At 42.4% G+C, this 14,249-nt stretch overlaps 1 long non-coding RNA gene across 9 annotated transcripts in view; it reads right to left on the bottom strand.

Annotated features, from left to right (window-relative positions):
- The window catches only part of LOC107314540, a 188,819-nt gene that overhangs the window by 15,697 nt on the left and 158,873 nt on the right, over positions 1-14,249 (bottom strand). The window lies entirely within an intron of this gene.

Below are 14,249 nucleotides of genomic sequence, written 5' to 3'. Positions count from 1 at the left end.
AGTCTCAGACTTAAGTCATATGACCAATATAATCAATGAACATGAGGAGCTGTGAGCTCCACTTTACACAGCGGTCTTTTGGAGAACTTTCGGGAGCATTTAAGACGGACCATTCCCAAGCCCTCAGCAACCACCCCACTTAGCTCCCATTCAACATCTCACACTTTGTCTGTCTTGTTCTTCCCATTCATTATAGCAGAGAGGCACCCACTGGCCCTGGCAGCCTCAATGCTGTCCGGCATTCCTGCTACAAGGAGTTATTTGGCACTAACACTACTGACCTTTTCAGAAGACCAAAGATTACAGGAGGTTTTATTTATTGCACATGAAGTAACCCCTCATCCCCCATCCTGTTTTTCCTGGTTTCCTTTCTTTCGTTTGGTTCTAGCCTTCACTAGGAGCTTTCACATGCCAAGCTGCTTTGATGGAAACCACTACTTGAGAAAGAAAAATTGCACATACTCTTTCTTCTACTCCCTCTTCATATAGCTTAAAATTGAACAATGACCTTTTTTTTTTTTCTTCTTCTTCTTTTTTTCTTTAAAAGAGTATTTAAAACAGCAAAGTCAGCCATGAAGGGTGGGATATGCTAAGATATGCTCAAAAGAATGGGGCAGAAGCTAAACAACAGTGGGCAAGCTTTTAAATGAAGTGAAAGCTACAATTTAATACTCACACTTTCACTGACTAAAATGACTAAAATGCTTTCCACACCCTTCCCTTGGAAAGCAAGCTCTTCTTATAGTGAACACTTAGATTAGAAAAGTCAAAAACTAATGAAAAGCAACCTTTTAAGTAAGATATCATATAAACATATTTTCATCTAAGCTGACATCATTGACAGTAAATTGGCGCAGGACTTTTGACAGATACTGATTGCTGCACATGGACTTGCATTAAAAAAGGTAGGGTGAGCAATGCATTCAGTGCCTGAAAATGTGTGTCCTCCTGTGCTGCAGAAATGTGGTACCCTCAGCTGATGAGCAGAATGAATGACTGCTGCAACCGCATGCAGAATTAATAATTCTGTCACATCCCAGGAAATGGTTCTTTCCCCGGGAAAGAAATAATATTACATTGTGCACTAATGAGCAGGCAAGAACCATGATTTGAAATTGTGATTGAATTTGAGGTTCGCCCCCCGGGGCTAACTGCAACCAGCTGAGATAGTTTTGCAGCTCGCGTCCCACTGGTTAGCACATGCATCGTGTCTCAGTCATTTCCCACCAATGCATGAGTCCAAGGCTGGGCTCCCACCACATGGCTGAGGCTGCATTAGGCAGAGCCCTTCAATTATAAAAGACTTGAACTTCCTTTTTATCCAGGAGATGGGTGGGAGTCTTTTGATGGTACCGTTTCCTGCCGGAGGGACAGAATTGGGAAGAAAAATAAAACTTTAACCTCTTCACTCAACTATGGAGAAGACAGTCTCGCCATTGGGCAAGGTTTATTCTGCTGGGAAGCTCGGGCTATTCCCATCCCGGGTATAACACAAGGTCAACAGCAGCAGTCTCCAGGAATATTAATCTTTCACCCCTCAGACCGTGCCACGGGTAATTAATCACTTGATTGCATAACTTCTTGTAAGACAGGAAAAATAAGCTGCCTTTGCCAGCTTTTTGGACAAGTTATTTCACATACATTTGAACTTTCTTCCAGTACTTGTTGGGTTTTGATTGCAATGAATGAATCGCATCCAAACCCTTTCCCGGCCACAGAGGAGCCAGACAGCATGGAGGCGCATTATGTCCCAAGGTGCCATCAGGGAGCGGGACACTCCTGCTGTTCTGGGGGGTTCCCTCCGACCTCCCAAGAGGTGGGAAGGTCCAGCTTTGCACAGAGCAGCTTGGCCTGGGGGGAATAGCAGAGTACTGCGTTTACCCTGCTTTTTACATCTGCATGTAATTGAAAGCAGGATCTGGCCAAGATGCCGTTAACTCTGGAGAGCTGGAACTCACTTAGGAGCAGGGAAATCCTGAAGTTTAATCCTAGAAAGTTAAGTTTCATGCTACAATCACCTGGGACATGATGCAGTGATGGGCCCAGCTGTGGGAGACCTTCAGGCACTGAAGCTCACGTAAAGCTGTGAGGAACATTGAGCCAAATGCACTGCTGGAGTGGCTGAGCATCAGCTAAACCCACCTCCTCCTCCATGCTGTGGGACTCATTCTTCCCTTATTTGTTAAACAGGGATGAAAAAAACATTTATTTATTTATTTGTAATTGCTCTAAGTCACATGTGGTAATGAAATAGAAAACAAGGTGCAAAACAAGGTGCCCAGAGGCTACCTCATTTCTCAGCTCATATGGACAACAGCCAGCCCATTCCCAACCCTGAGTTTCTGACCTCAGAAGTGCTCCCTGGTGCTGGTGAGCCCCTTGGCAGCCCCAAGCATCCACTTGCCTCCTACACTAAAAAAGCAGACAGCAACTTTACTTAGGCTTTTTGGATTGCCCCAGCTAAACTGTTGGAAGCTTCACACTCAGCTTACCTGAAGTTAGTTAGCCTGAGGCTGGCGGTGACATAGAAGGGTTCAGATATAGTCACAAGTTAGGGCAGTGCCCCCCCCCACTCCCCGAGTCCTGAAGTGAAGGGCTCTTGGTTCTGCATGAAGAAGAAAACTGGAAAAAAGTTTGGTGGCCACAAAGATCAGAGCTGGTCAGGGCTGATGGATGAAAGTGCTATTCTTTAACAGATCTTGGAAAAGCAGTCAGGAAGCTTGGTTTGAAAGTGTTCCTGTGAAGATCACTTTATCCTTTGGCTCTACATAGTCCTTTGGTAAAAACAGAGAATCATTTCCCCATTTTAAGTGTTTTAAGATCCTTGCGGGAAAGACGCTAACAAAGCGGATAGCTTAGCACTGCGTGTTATTAAGTGTTGCTGCCTGCTACAGTGTCATGGGTGACATGTAAATGCTCACAAGCAAATGCAGCATTCCAAAGCCACACTGACTGAGTAAGGACAAGTGAGGAGAGTGGAAATCCTGTGAACAGGATGTAGGCACATTGCACCCACTGCTGCGTATGGGTTATGCTTGCATCTCTGCTTGCCGTTAAGCAACCTGGTGCTCCCCAGTGCATTCTCACACTGAACAGAGACTCTCACATGTCCACAGTATTAGAGACCACCAGGAAAGATTCTGTACCTTTTCGGCTGGTGGCTCTGGATCATGCTTTGTACTGAAAAAGCATCTATCAAATGTGCTGTGGTGAGAGCTCTGACATCTTCTCAGCTGTACATGCTAATGCATGCTCCTCACTATGCAGTGTGTGAATACAGGCAACTCACACTCCATCAGGCCACGGTTATAGGGCTATCAAGAACAGGTCATCCAGATGAATTCACTCCAAATCTGGTATTGCACCAATGTAATGACATGACATTGCTGAAATACAGGCAAATGAAAAACAAGGCCAGACACAGCTATTCCCCAGGTACCATTCACATGAACAAACAAGATAAAGTCTGGAAAGAAAAGCTCAGGAAATGGTTCTATTTACAGCTTGATCACACATCTTCCAAAAGCAACTGAGCCAGCTGGACAACTTACTATCTTCAACCACTCTCCTGCTGCCCCTCTAGATCGGTTAGCAATGAACTGAAAATAACTGAGAAAACAACCACCCAGGCTGTTGAGGCAGCATCACAAAAAAAGATAATAACTTCCAACAGACGATGGTGAGATGAAGGTAAAGACAGAATAGAGGGGCAGATGTCTTCAGCTGAAGGACAACTAAGTTACAGCAGGCAAGTAGATGATTTAGAGGCAGCAGCAGGAGAACCAGTAGGAACCAGTTCACTCAAATATGTCACAGCTCATGGACCATGAAGTATTCCAGTTTCCATCTGTGGAAACCCATTGCCAGCTCAGCCTCCTGCAAGAAGTCTGCTTAAACTGAAGTTTAGCTTGTCCTATGACAGGCAATGCAGAACCAGCTTAGGTTAGAAGTTAGAAGTCTCAGAGCAGCTGCAAAACTTAATAAGAAATAATACTTCTGGTCTGCCTGATCAGTACAGAAAAGCTTTACCCATCCTCTTAGTAGAATCATAGAATCATTAAGGCTGGAAAAGACCACTAATATCACCAAGTCCAACTCCAACCCACCCCTGCCGATATTCCGCTCTGAACCACATCACTCAGTGTCATATCTCCGCATTTTCTGAACACCTTCAGAGGCAGTGACTCCATCACTTCCCTGGGCAGTCTATTCCAATACTTCACCTTCTTCACTTCCTCCTCTTGCTCTGCATCTAATGGCAGGGAAGGAAAAGAGAAGCAGCATAGCCTAATATATTGGGAGATCTCCGTATCGTGAATAGTTATGGCAGATTTAGGACAATATTCTGCCAGATATTGGTGCTAATCAACAAAGCTGTATTAAAGGGAAAGTCATTTTTAGTGGACTGAATCAGGAGGCAGACATTTCAGTTCATACAGTTGTATAGTTGCCCTTGGAGCATCCAAGTTGAGCAAGCCAACAGTGTTCTCTTGAGCAAAATTCAAACTGACATCTGAAGATGCATTTGCTCATCACTGTTGAGTGAACCCCTGTCCTTATCTTGACTTTTGTCCAGTGGTGGTAAGTGTGGTTTTCAGTGTGGTGTCCACTATCATCAGATCCCCCCTTGCCACTTCTCCAGGAGTCTGAATGTCAAAATATTTGGATGAATTGCCTTGCTAAGGTCAGAAACAATTATTATTCTTTTTTCCCCTAAACAATTAAAATCAAGCATTCCATTTTGATAAAGGTTAAATCACCATAGATTTTGTATACACTTGTAAGAGTGTGAAAATGTGAAAGTGTGGGCAGGAATTGTTGAGGACAGTATAATTGGGAAAGTTTCAGGTTGCATAATGTCTGGAGTCTGTAAGTTAATATGGGACTGCTGCTGCCTCATGCATTACAAATTTTCCTGAGCAACTTTGTAAGGCATTGGTGGGGTAAAGGAAGATTTTGTTTTTCCTATTTACAAAGCAGTTTAACCAATGAGACAACTAAATCAGTGGCTTTGGTGGGACACCCACTGTACATATCAATGTCCAAGAAATAAAAATTTCTCTGGAGCTCCTCTTCTAAATAAGATGAGAGACCCATGAGCACACTGTAATGCTTGTTTGTGGCTGAAGATTAAGATATAATACCACATTTATTGATTTTGTTCTTTGTTCTCCTCTCCCATCTCAAAGATGGTTACAAAGAAATTCCAAACTCTTTAAGTTATAGATGTCTAAATATCTGCCAAATGTTTTCATTGCTACCAGTTAAGACAAAATATCTCAAGACTATTTCCATTCCAGACAACATAAAGTTGGACATCTCTTGCAGAAGTGAGTGTTTTAGTTAGGTCTCCAGATTTCATTTTCTTTCTATTCTTACTTGTGTGCTTTGTTAGAGCTTCTAAATCAGTATTTGTCCTGTTCCTTCCAGAATCTTTCTTCTCTTGGAGATTTTCACACAAAAATTAGGAATGAATAACCACCAGCAAACTGGTAGTACTAGACTGCGTGGAATCAAAATGGTTTTGCACGTAAGTGGAGGAAGGATTGTGATTGGACACTGAAGACTTCTAGAAAGTGAATGTGCCCATCATGCCAACACGAACATCATTTAAAAGAGTAAAATTAATAGAGCAAGACCTTCAAGAGTGTGTTGGTATACCAGAAAAGTGGTATTTTGGTTGTGATTTTCATTGCTAGTTTCCATTCCTAAGGCAAAACCTATAGCGAGGGCAATGGAATTCATGAAGGTAGAAGAGGATTTCCAGGAACATGTGTCTTTCCAGGGATACCTATTAATTACCTTAGCTCCTATATAGTCTAGGCCAAACAGCTGTAAATAACAACAATAATAAAAATCCCTCGTGGAACTTTGCTCACAATGAGCCAGTTGCTGTGAAGACATCAATCCTCTGGGCTGGATGGGTGACCTATGAATTTGGCTGCAGAAGTTCAGTAACCAAGAAGAATCAATATTGTTGTTGGGAAGCTTTCAAGTTGCTGGCTTAGTTGGAAGCAGTGGATATCCAGTGTTTCTGCTAGGTACCATTAACCCTCTCATCTGCCACACCTCAGGCTACTCCCACTTGAACTGGAGGCACAGTTTGCAAGGCAGATGGGGCACAGATGTCCAAGAGCATAGAAGGTACGCTGTACTGAAAACTTCCTTGATAGTTTGGCCATGGTATCACCGTTTGGGTGTATCAGGGTCTTCAAGTGATTCCACTGGCTTTACTGGACTAGTATTCTAGTATAAAGGAAATTTACTTAGCCCACCAATATGATCTTTACTGAACAGCTGCTTCCTGTCTCCACCACTGGCTCCAAAATTGAAAAAAAAACCACACCAAACCTGTCTCTTGGCCCAGAGCTTTAGGTATTCATATGATGAAGTCAGTCATAAAATCCCCATGATGCCAATCAAGGGGAGCCTAAGATCTAACCTTAACCTTGGCACTGCACTCCCGCCATAACATCCCCCATCACTCCAGGGTGCGGTGCCTTTAGTTCCAGCCCTTTGCATGCCAGGAAAAGTAGAGACATGAAGAGTAAAAATAGGTATTAAACAGAGGACAATTGTTGCCATTGTGTGATAGCAACCTCGCCTCTCTGCTCTTGCAGTGATGGCGCACACTGGACACGCAGGCTGTCTTGCAGACTTTCTTGGATCACTTTATAGATTGGTTGTATTTTTTGTGGAATGGTATGTACACTTTTCCAAGCAGAAAGTTTTTGTTTTCAGAAGTGCTTCTGAAGCCTATGCAAAACTTTCTATCAAACCAGGTTCTTGCATACAAGCTCATACTGCTGTTCATGCCAACTGTCAGTCAATCCAATGTCTGTAACATGAAGGGGAACTTTCAAACCCCAAATCCAAGCTGAGAAGTCTGTGTGCCAGCAGTTACCTTCAGCAGATGACTACGGGGTTGACCTGCACCATCAGGCAACTTGTCATCCTCTAGCTATCAGATCACAACCAACATGACCACAAACACACATGAAAAAAGCAGCTTTCGATTCTTGTCAAGTGCTGAGAGAAGCTGAAAAGTGATCAGTGAAAGAGTAAAACTTCACTTGGCCAACATGTGTTAAAAATTGTTTTCCTGCACAAGGAGACTTCATACAAGGAAAAGGAAAGTTGCAGCTTTCTAGAAATAGGACATAGCGTTTTATAATTCCATCCCCCTGTTACTATGCGGAGCCACCCCACCCACATTAAACTGCCGTCTGACTCACTCTTGTGTCTCGCTTAGAGAGAAAGGCTTTCCACCAGTGGGGGCACCTGGTCAAGAACATGACATTCAGGGTGGTGTTGCATCTTTACACTTCAAACCACTTTAAGTAGCTTTATATATATGACTACAGGGACCTTTACTTAGACATAAGCATTACCAATGTAAGAGACATGTTGTCATATCCTTGCTGTAAGTAAAGAGATCAGGTCCACTGGAAAATTAGTCTTCTTGGGCCAAGCTGACTCAATGGCCTGGACAATAAGACATCTCTTCTGTATCAGTTCATTTGCCATGTTGTGCTCCTCTGGCAATGTTACCCTCTGCTATTCTGGGAACACATATTTGACCTTTGTTACAGGGGTTTATTATCAACATGTGTCCACTGGGAGCCTCAGCAACTTCTTCTATTGTCTATTGTCTTATAAACAGTCTTATAAAAGCACTACCGGAAAGCCAATAATGCACCAAAATGGAAATTGCTGGTAACTCAAAAGCTTAACTTTCAACTTCTGCATCTTACAGTGGTAGAAGAGGTGAGGCACAGGGGAAGGATGCAGCCTCCTCTCCTCTGTGTCCCTAAGCCTCAGCATATAGCTGTGTTGGGATGCAGTATGGCCCTGCTTCTGCAGGCTTGCTAGATGCATTGTGAGAAGGAGTCTGCTGATTCCACACTGTGTTAGCTGGGGATACTAGTTTTCAGTGGCTTCGAGGGGAAAATAACAAAAAGAAGAGAGAAAAGCTGATGGGAATGATACTTTCCCAGCTGACTCTAAAGTTAAATGTTTTTTCTTCTTGACCAAAACTCCCAGTTTGTGGCTGGGCTATTGTGGTAAGCACATAAAAGATGCTTTTTTATTGTTAACAACACTGAAGTGCCACATCTTTAGGCATGAATGACATAAAACCATAGGAGCATCTTCACCCAAGGGAAGGCTGATAGCATACTTAGGAAATGTCCCTGAGAGACCAGTTTAGTAATCCTCAGTTTCATTTCCAAAATGCTATGTGCAGAGTCTGAATCCTCTTTGACTTTTGAGATGGTCCCACCACTTCCAATTTGTCATCTGCCTGCCAGGCAAACAAAGTACATTTAGGGAAGAATCAGATCTCCCCTGTATGGAAAATTAAGCAGCTTCCAGTACGCAAGCAAGAGGCAGGGATGGTTCAGCACTGACAATTAATGGCTTTTCCTGGTCCACCAGGCTGGGTGGAGCAGCAGGAACAGAGAAAACGGGATAAGCAAAGACCTGTATCAGACCTGTATCAGTGCTGCTGCCAGAGACATTCTATCCTCTTTAGTGGTAGGGCAGGGGAAGAGGATATTTCATTCCTCAACAGTCATCAGTAGGTTCCAGAGCTAAGTTGGCTCCAACTGGTAGGGTATGGTGTGCTGCCAACTGGTAATGTTAAGTCAGGATGAAGTGAAGCTGTCAATATGACTAGGACTAAACAAGCTTGAAAGGAGCAGGATAAAAAAAAAAGAAAAACCAAAAACAAAAAACAAACAAAACATGAAGAGAAAAATGAGGAACACAAAAGAGATACTATGGGCTCCTCTGTGGACTTTTCTGCCCTCAGCACAACCTTTTTCATGCTTTGACAACCATCAGTGCCTACACTATCCAGTGCTGCAGTAGATATCTACTTGATTGGTGTGTAAAGTAGTATTTTCACATTGTACAGCTTGGTTCAGGGAACAAAGGGACACAGAAAGAACTTCAGGGCATGTGCTAAGATGAATACAGCAGATCTATAAGGAAAACTATAGCATAAAATAATTTGCAGGCATCTGAGTTCTCAGAGATGGCATTAGTGATTGACTGTCTATCCCAGCATATAAACAACGTCTGAAGTACCACTCACCCCTCAAATATACAATTGTTTCTGCATACAAAACACCTCCAATAAATTAACACGATTAACACTCACACATTTTTTCAAGTACCTCTTTTAGTCATCATTAATAGCTGAATTTTGGAATTACAAATGACCTGTTCTTTACTAATCTAAATATGATGCTGCTTCTCAAAAATGAGGTCAAAATTCTTAAATCAGGCAATTGCAGATGTGCCCTGAGCAGAAAGAACTGTTATTAAATCTGAAAAGTTGTGGTGTTGCCAAAGAAAACCAAACAAACAAAACAAAAAACCATGAAAAACCAACCAAAACAGTAAAGAAAGGAAAACTCTAGATAAATCTGTATCATCATACCCCCAATGGACCTTTAAAGATGGAAGACTTCATTTTCTCCCTAAGACTAAATGGTAAGGAACACACCTTGCTGGGGCACCTTCCCCTAAAAAAAAAAAAAAAAAGACCTCTTCACATCCAGCCTGAGAGGAAATGTATCTCTGTTGTGGTATAGGTGAGGAGAAGGGGCACAGACATTTGGAGGGGAGATACTGCTTGGTTTCAGGACTACTCCCATCATTATAACCAACCTTTCACGCTCCATTAAGTGGGTACTCAGCTTTGCCTTCACAACTGCATTATTCAGCCTATAGTCTCTCTGCTCTGATTTCACTTCTCCTTCAAATTGCATTGCTATTAAAACATGGAAGTAAAGCAGCTGTTTGGACCCTAAAGCTTGAAAACCTCAAGAGTCACAAATCTTCCATTTATGCCTTTCTTATGTGGTCCAGACACATTTTTCAGGCTTGTAGCATCGTCTGAGCCCTGTTTTCCTTTATTTTGCCTCTGAAATTGGCACTGAAGACTGTTTGCACTATGTAATCGAAAGGTATATTTGTTGCTGCAGCAATACATCTCGCACGGAAAATGGTCTCTCTCATTTCTTCCCCCAGTAATTCTCAGAGCAGCTTGGCACTGTCAGGGACAGGTGCTTAAGAAATGCTGATATACAGCAATTTCATGTTATTGCACAAAGCTGAAAGTTGTTTGCATACTAATATAACAGAGAACTACTACTGTGCTTCGACTAAAGCTTGGATTTATTAACATCACGCAGACTGGGAATGTGAATGGCTGGCAAACCTGCATGCTCAAGCATCTGTAGAAAGACATCATGAATTAAAAACCCTTATTCCATTAAGAAATGATTTCAGAAATCCAGAGTACAAGTGGAGAGTGCTGGTTGGCTACTGGTGATGTCAGACACATGTCAATAATATTACTTAATGGGTTTTCCTTGTCTTTATTCATAAGTTCCAGCTCTTTGCCCTGAAGGGTAATTATTACACTTTTTGGGTGGTTTTGCTCTTTTGGCCTTTGGCCTCATGCCTCCAAAAGCCACCCAGGGTATCCAATCTCATAGAAAGGCTTTGTGGCCAGTTGTGTTTTCTGGAGTAAGGACTTTTTTTCCTAACTTAACTAAGCCACGTAAATGTTTCACAATCTCTTTGGTTTCCATCGGTCCTACAACGTCATTACCCACCCGAAGGGACAGCTACACCCCGTGTCTCTGGCAGTATTGGGAGGATGCTCATTTTTCTTGGAGAAAAACAACACATAAGAGATCATCTTTTAGGTGAAAGGACATTCTTGAGAAGCTGTTTTACTTAACATTGCACATTAACGCCATTCTCAGGTCTTCAAGCATATTGCTACCAGCACTGAAATTTACCTGTTTTAATACTTTGCAGAATACGTTTGTTGTTGTTGTTGTTTATTCTGAAGCTGAATGACAAGACTCTTTACACATGCAATTTCAGTTTGCTACAGATTTGAAGCTGATTTTTATGCCATATTATAACCATATTTATTTAGGTTCCCACATTCTGTCAAAGTCTGTTTACACAAAGAACATTTGTTTTCACTACTGCTTGCGAGGAATGAATATAATAAGTGCCAAGGGATTTTGAGAAGTTGAGAGAATTAGTATTTGGAAACAATACATTCAGCTATTTCTTAGGGGGAGATTCATGGAGCACAGACACATTCTCCACTAAATCTATCAGGATGAAGTAGTTCTCATGGAGACAAAGCATATCCAGCCTCTTCTCAAGTTTCAAGCATTTTATAAAATCAAGAGAGTTGTTGGAAAAAACAAGAGCATTTCTTTCTCAGAGAAAATGGATAAAGTAGGTTAAGATAATTTTCCTTGTTGAAATGAAAATCCAAAGCCTGGCACTGAAAACCAGCGTCTGCCTGCTGCTGAGCAGCATCCTTTCTTCTTGCACTACATCGCCATGATGTGTGCTGCAGGAAGAGTTACAAGCAAATTACTTGTCAGGGGTGGTTTGCTGTAGCTTTAATGCATTCCCATAAATTTCAGCACACACTGGAAATGGTAATTCTGATTTTAAGACTATCATAAAGTATATTTTAGCTCACTGAATGTTGCTTGCAGCTCTGAATACGCAGGGATTTGCCTCAACAGTTCAGTCTCGAAGGGTGATGTTATGAACTGTCATAGGTAATTCCAAAGCATTGGTTTTTCAAAGGAGGAAAAGTTTTGGTGGAAAAGGATTCACCTTTGCCCTGTTTTGTGGTATTGTTTAGAAAATACACAGATCAACTCCTAGAAAAGTAATACTCCTCTCATTTGCTATTGGGGTGCAGTTTGAGTGATGGCCCCCCAAAATCAGCATTAGCATAGCCAGTTGCAAGTGCTGACACTTCACCAAAATCCATGCAATTTGATTGTAGGTATTCCAATACCCTTTACTTTTCAAATATTCCTAGGAGATTTTCTCTGCTCTCTAGAATAATGAAGTACATAACTGGTTGCTCCCTTCTTAGCAGAGTTCTAACAAGCAAGAAACATGGGGATATTTCCACAGAAGCATAATTAAAATGAAAATATAAACCCTTTTCACCAAGCCTTTGACGGCAGATTTCTTTTGATGTAAATGTACAGTTGAATTGGTACATTTAAGCTGTGAGTGAATACTGGAAAACACTTGTAATCTCTGATCTGTCTCCTAACATTATTGCAGTATATTGTAATACATTTGTGCGCTTTCTCATCTTGGTTGTTTAAAATTTTAAAGTACCTAAGCATCAGCCACACAAAAATATTTCTAGAGGTTTGTTGTTAGAAACTAAGCTAGAATATATTTATAATCCATTTTGTTTCTCTACTACCCATCACAAGCCCATTTTTTTTGTTCCTGCAGAAACTACCCCAACATATGAGAGACATGGACCTGTTGGAGCCTGCGCAGAGGAGGGCCACAAAAACAATCCAAGGGATGGAACACCTCTACAAAGACAGGCTGAGAGAGATGGGGATGTTCAGCACAGAGGAGAGAAGGCTCCAGGGTAACCTGATAGCTGCCTTTTGGTAACTGAAGGGGAGATGCATGAAGAAAGACCCTTTAGAAGGGTCTGTGAAGACAGAACAAGGGGAAATGGTTTCAAGCTCCAAGACGGTAGATTTAAGTTAGATATAAGGAAAAAAATCTAGAATTGCAGAACCGTGAAATGCTTTGGTTTGGAAAGGACCCTTAAGGTCATCTAGATCCAAATCCTCAGCTATTGGCAGGTCACCTGCCAGTAGAGGTGGTAGGTGAACAACTCTCAAAATCTTTGCTATAAAACTATGCTCAGATGCAACCACTTCTGATCATGAAGACACTGTGTTTTTTAAAGATGTTCAGAGACCAAACAAATCTGGTAATGCATTGACTTCTACAGGCTTCATAGAACTATAGAAATCATTAATGGTGGAAAAGACTTCTAAGATCATCAGGTCCAACCATCAAACCATCCTCACCATGTCACATCCTTCAGTGCCACACCTCCTCAGTTCTTAAATGCCTCCAGAAACAGTGACTTCACAGTCTGTTGTAGTGCCCCAGCACTCCTTCTGAGACTAAGTCTTTCCTAACCCCCAACATGAACCTCCCCTGGTGCAACTTAAGGCCATAATCACTCACCATTACTCAGGAGAAGAGGCCAACCCCCACCTCACCACAACCTCCTGTTAGGTCACTGTAGGGAGCAATAAGGTCTCCCCTGAGCCTACTCTTCTCCAGACTAAACAACACCAGTTTCCCCAGCTACCTCCTCATAAGACGTGCTCCAGACCCCTCATCAGCTTCAATGAATATTTATGATATTCAGCCGTTGTCTCTGCTGCTGCAAGAAAGCATCAAGAAAAGTTCCTCTCTGTGCTCCAGCACAAGACTTGTTCTCTCTCCTAGCACACTCGCTTAGGCAATAAATTAGTGACAGTGGATAATTAGCTCAATTTTTAATGGGTAAGAGTACGATGACAATAATGAAAAGATGGCAATTCTAAATACCCCAAAGTTTATTCACAGGAAAAACTCACCTGTATGGAAGCCTTCAGTCTGCTGAGAACCACTGAGGCAATCTCCACCAAGGAGCAATTTCCGAGAGAAACTGTCCTAGTGGTGGTCAGCCCTTATATGAGATCTAGAGGAGGTGGAGTCAAGCTCCACCCCTTCCGGGAGCACAGCTAAATTATTCTCGCCTGTGCTCCCACAGCTGACCGAACACTTGCCTCAGCTGATTAATCAGAGGTTCAGACTGTGATTACCAATTTCTCATACAGTAAGGAACATATACATTTGAAGGGTTTCCATTATAGGGTAAGAAGTTGGCTATGGCAAGCCTGCTTGCTCTGTGCTACTGCTAAGCTTACTTGGCCATTGTGCAAATTTAGAGATGATGAACAAGGAGGGAGCTGTGACCAGTGGGTACTGCATGGCTTCTTGTGGCCCTTGCTCCAGGGATTGCATTTAATGAAGTTTCACTGGGAAAATACCATCTCAAGACTCTCACCATCCCTGCCCTCCAGGACAGTCACAGTCCCCTCCCAGCTGCTGGCTGTTTATCCTACCAAGGGTGCAAAAACAGGTTGAAAAGCCTGCCTGGAGGAAAGCAAAGCATCAAGCTAAAATAAGAAAAGCTAGTCACAGAGAGGAGAGAGGCAGACTCCTCTAGGTAATAATTCTCAGCATGGCCTAGAATACGCTAAATTGAGGCAGTCGGGAGGCATCCCCAGAGGTCTGTGCTGCCTCACTCTGCCGGCATGGAGATACAGGAGCAGCAGCCAAGAGCTTTTATCACTGGGCAAACCTAGCTT

This window comes from Coturnix japonica, chromosome 5 (genome assembly GCF_001577835.2).
Source record: "Coturnix japonica isolate 7356 chromosome 5, Coturnix japonica 2.1, whole genome shotgun sequence".
Taxonomy (NCBI): domain Eukaryota; kingdom Metazoa; phylum Chordata; class Aves; order Galliformes; family Phasianidae; genus Coturnix; species Coturnix japonica.
Note: the sequence above shows the minus strand (reverse complement) of the source record. Positions and strands in the feature narration are given on the sequence as shown.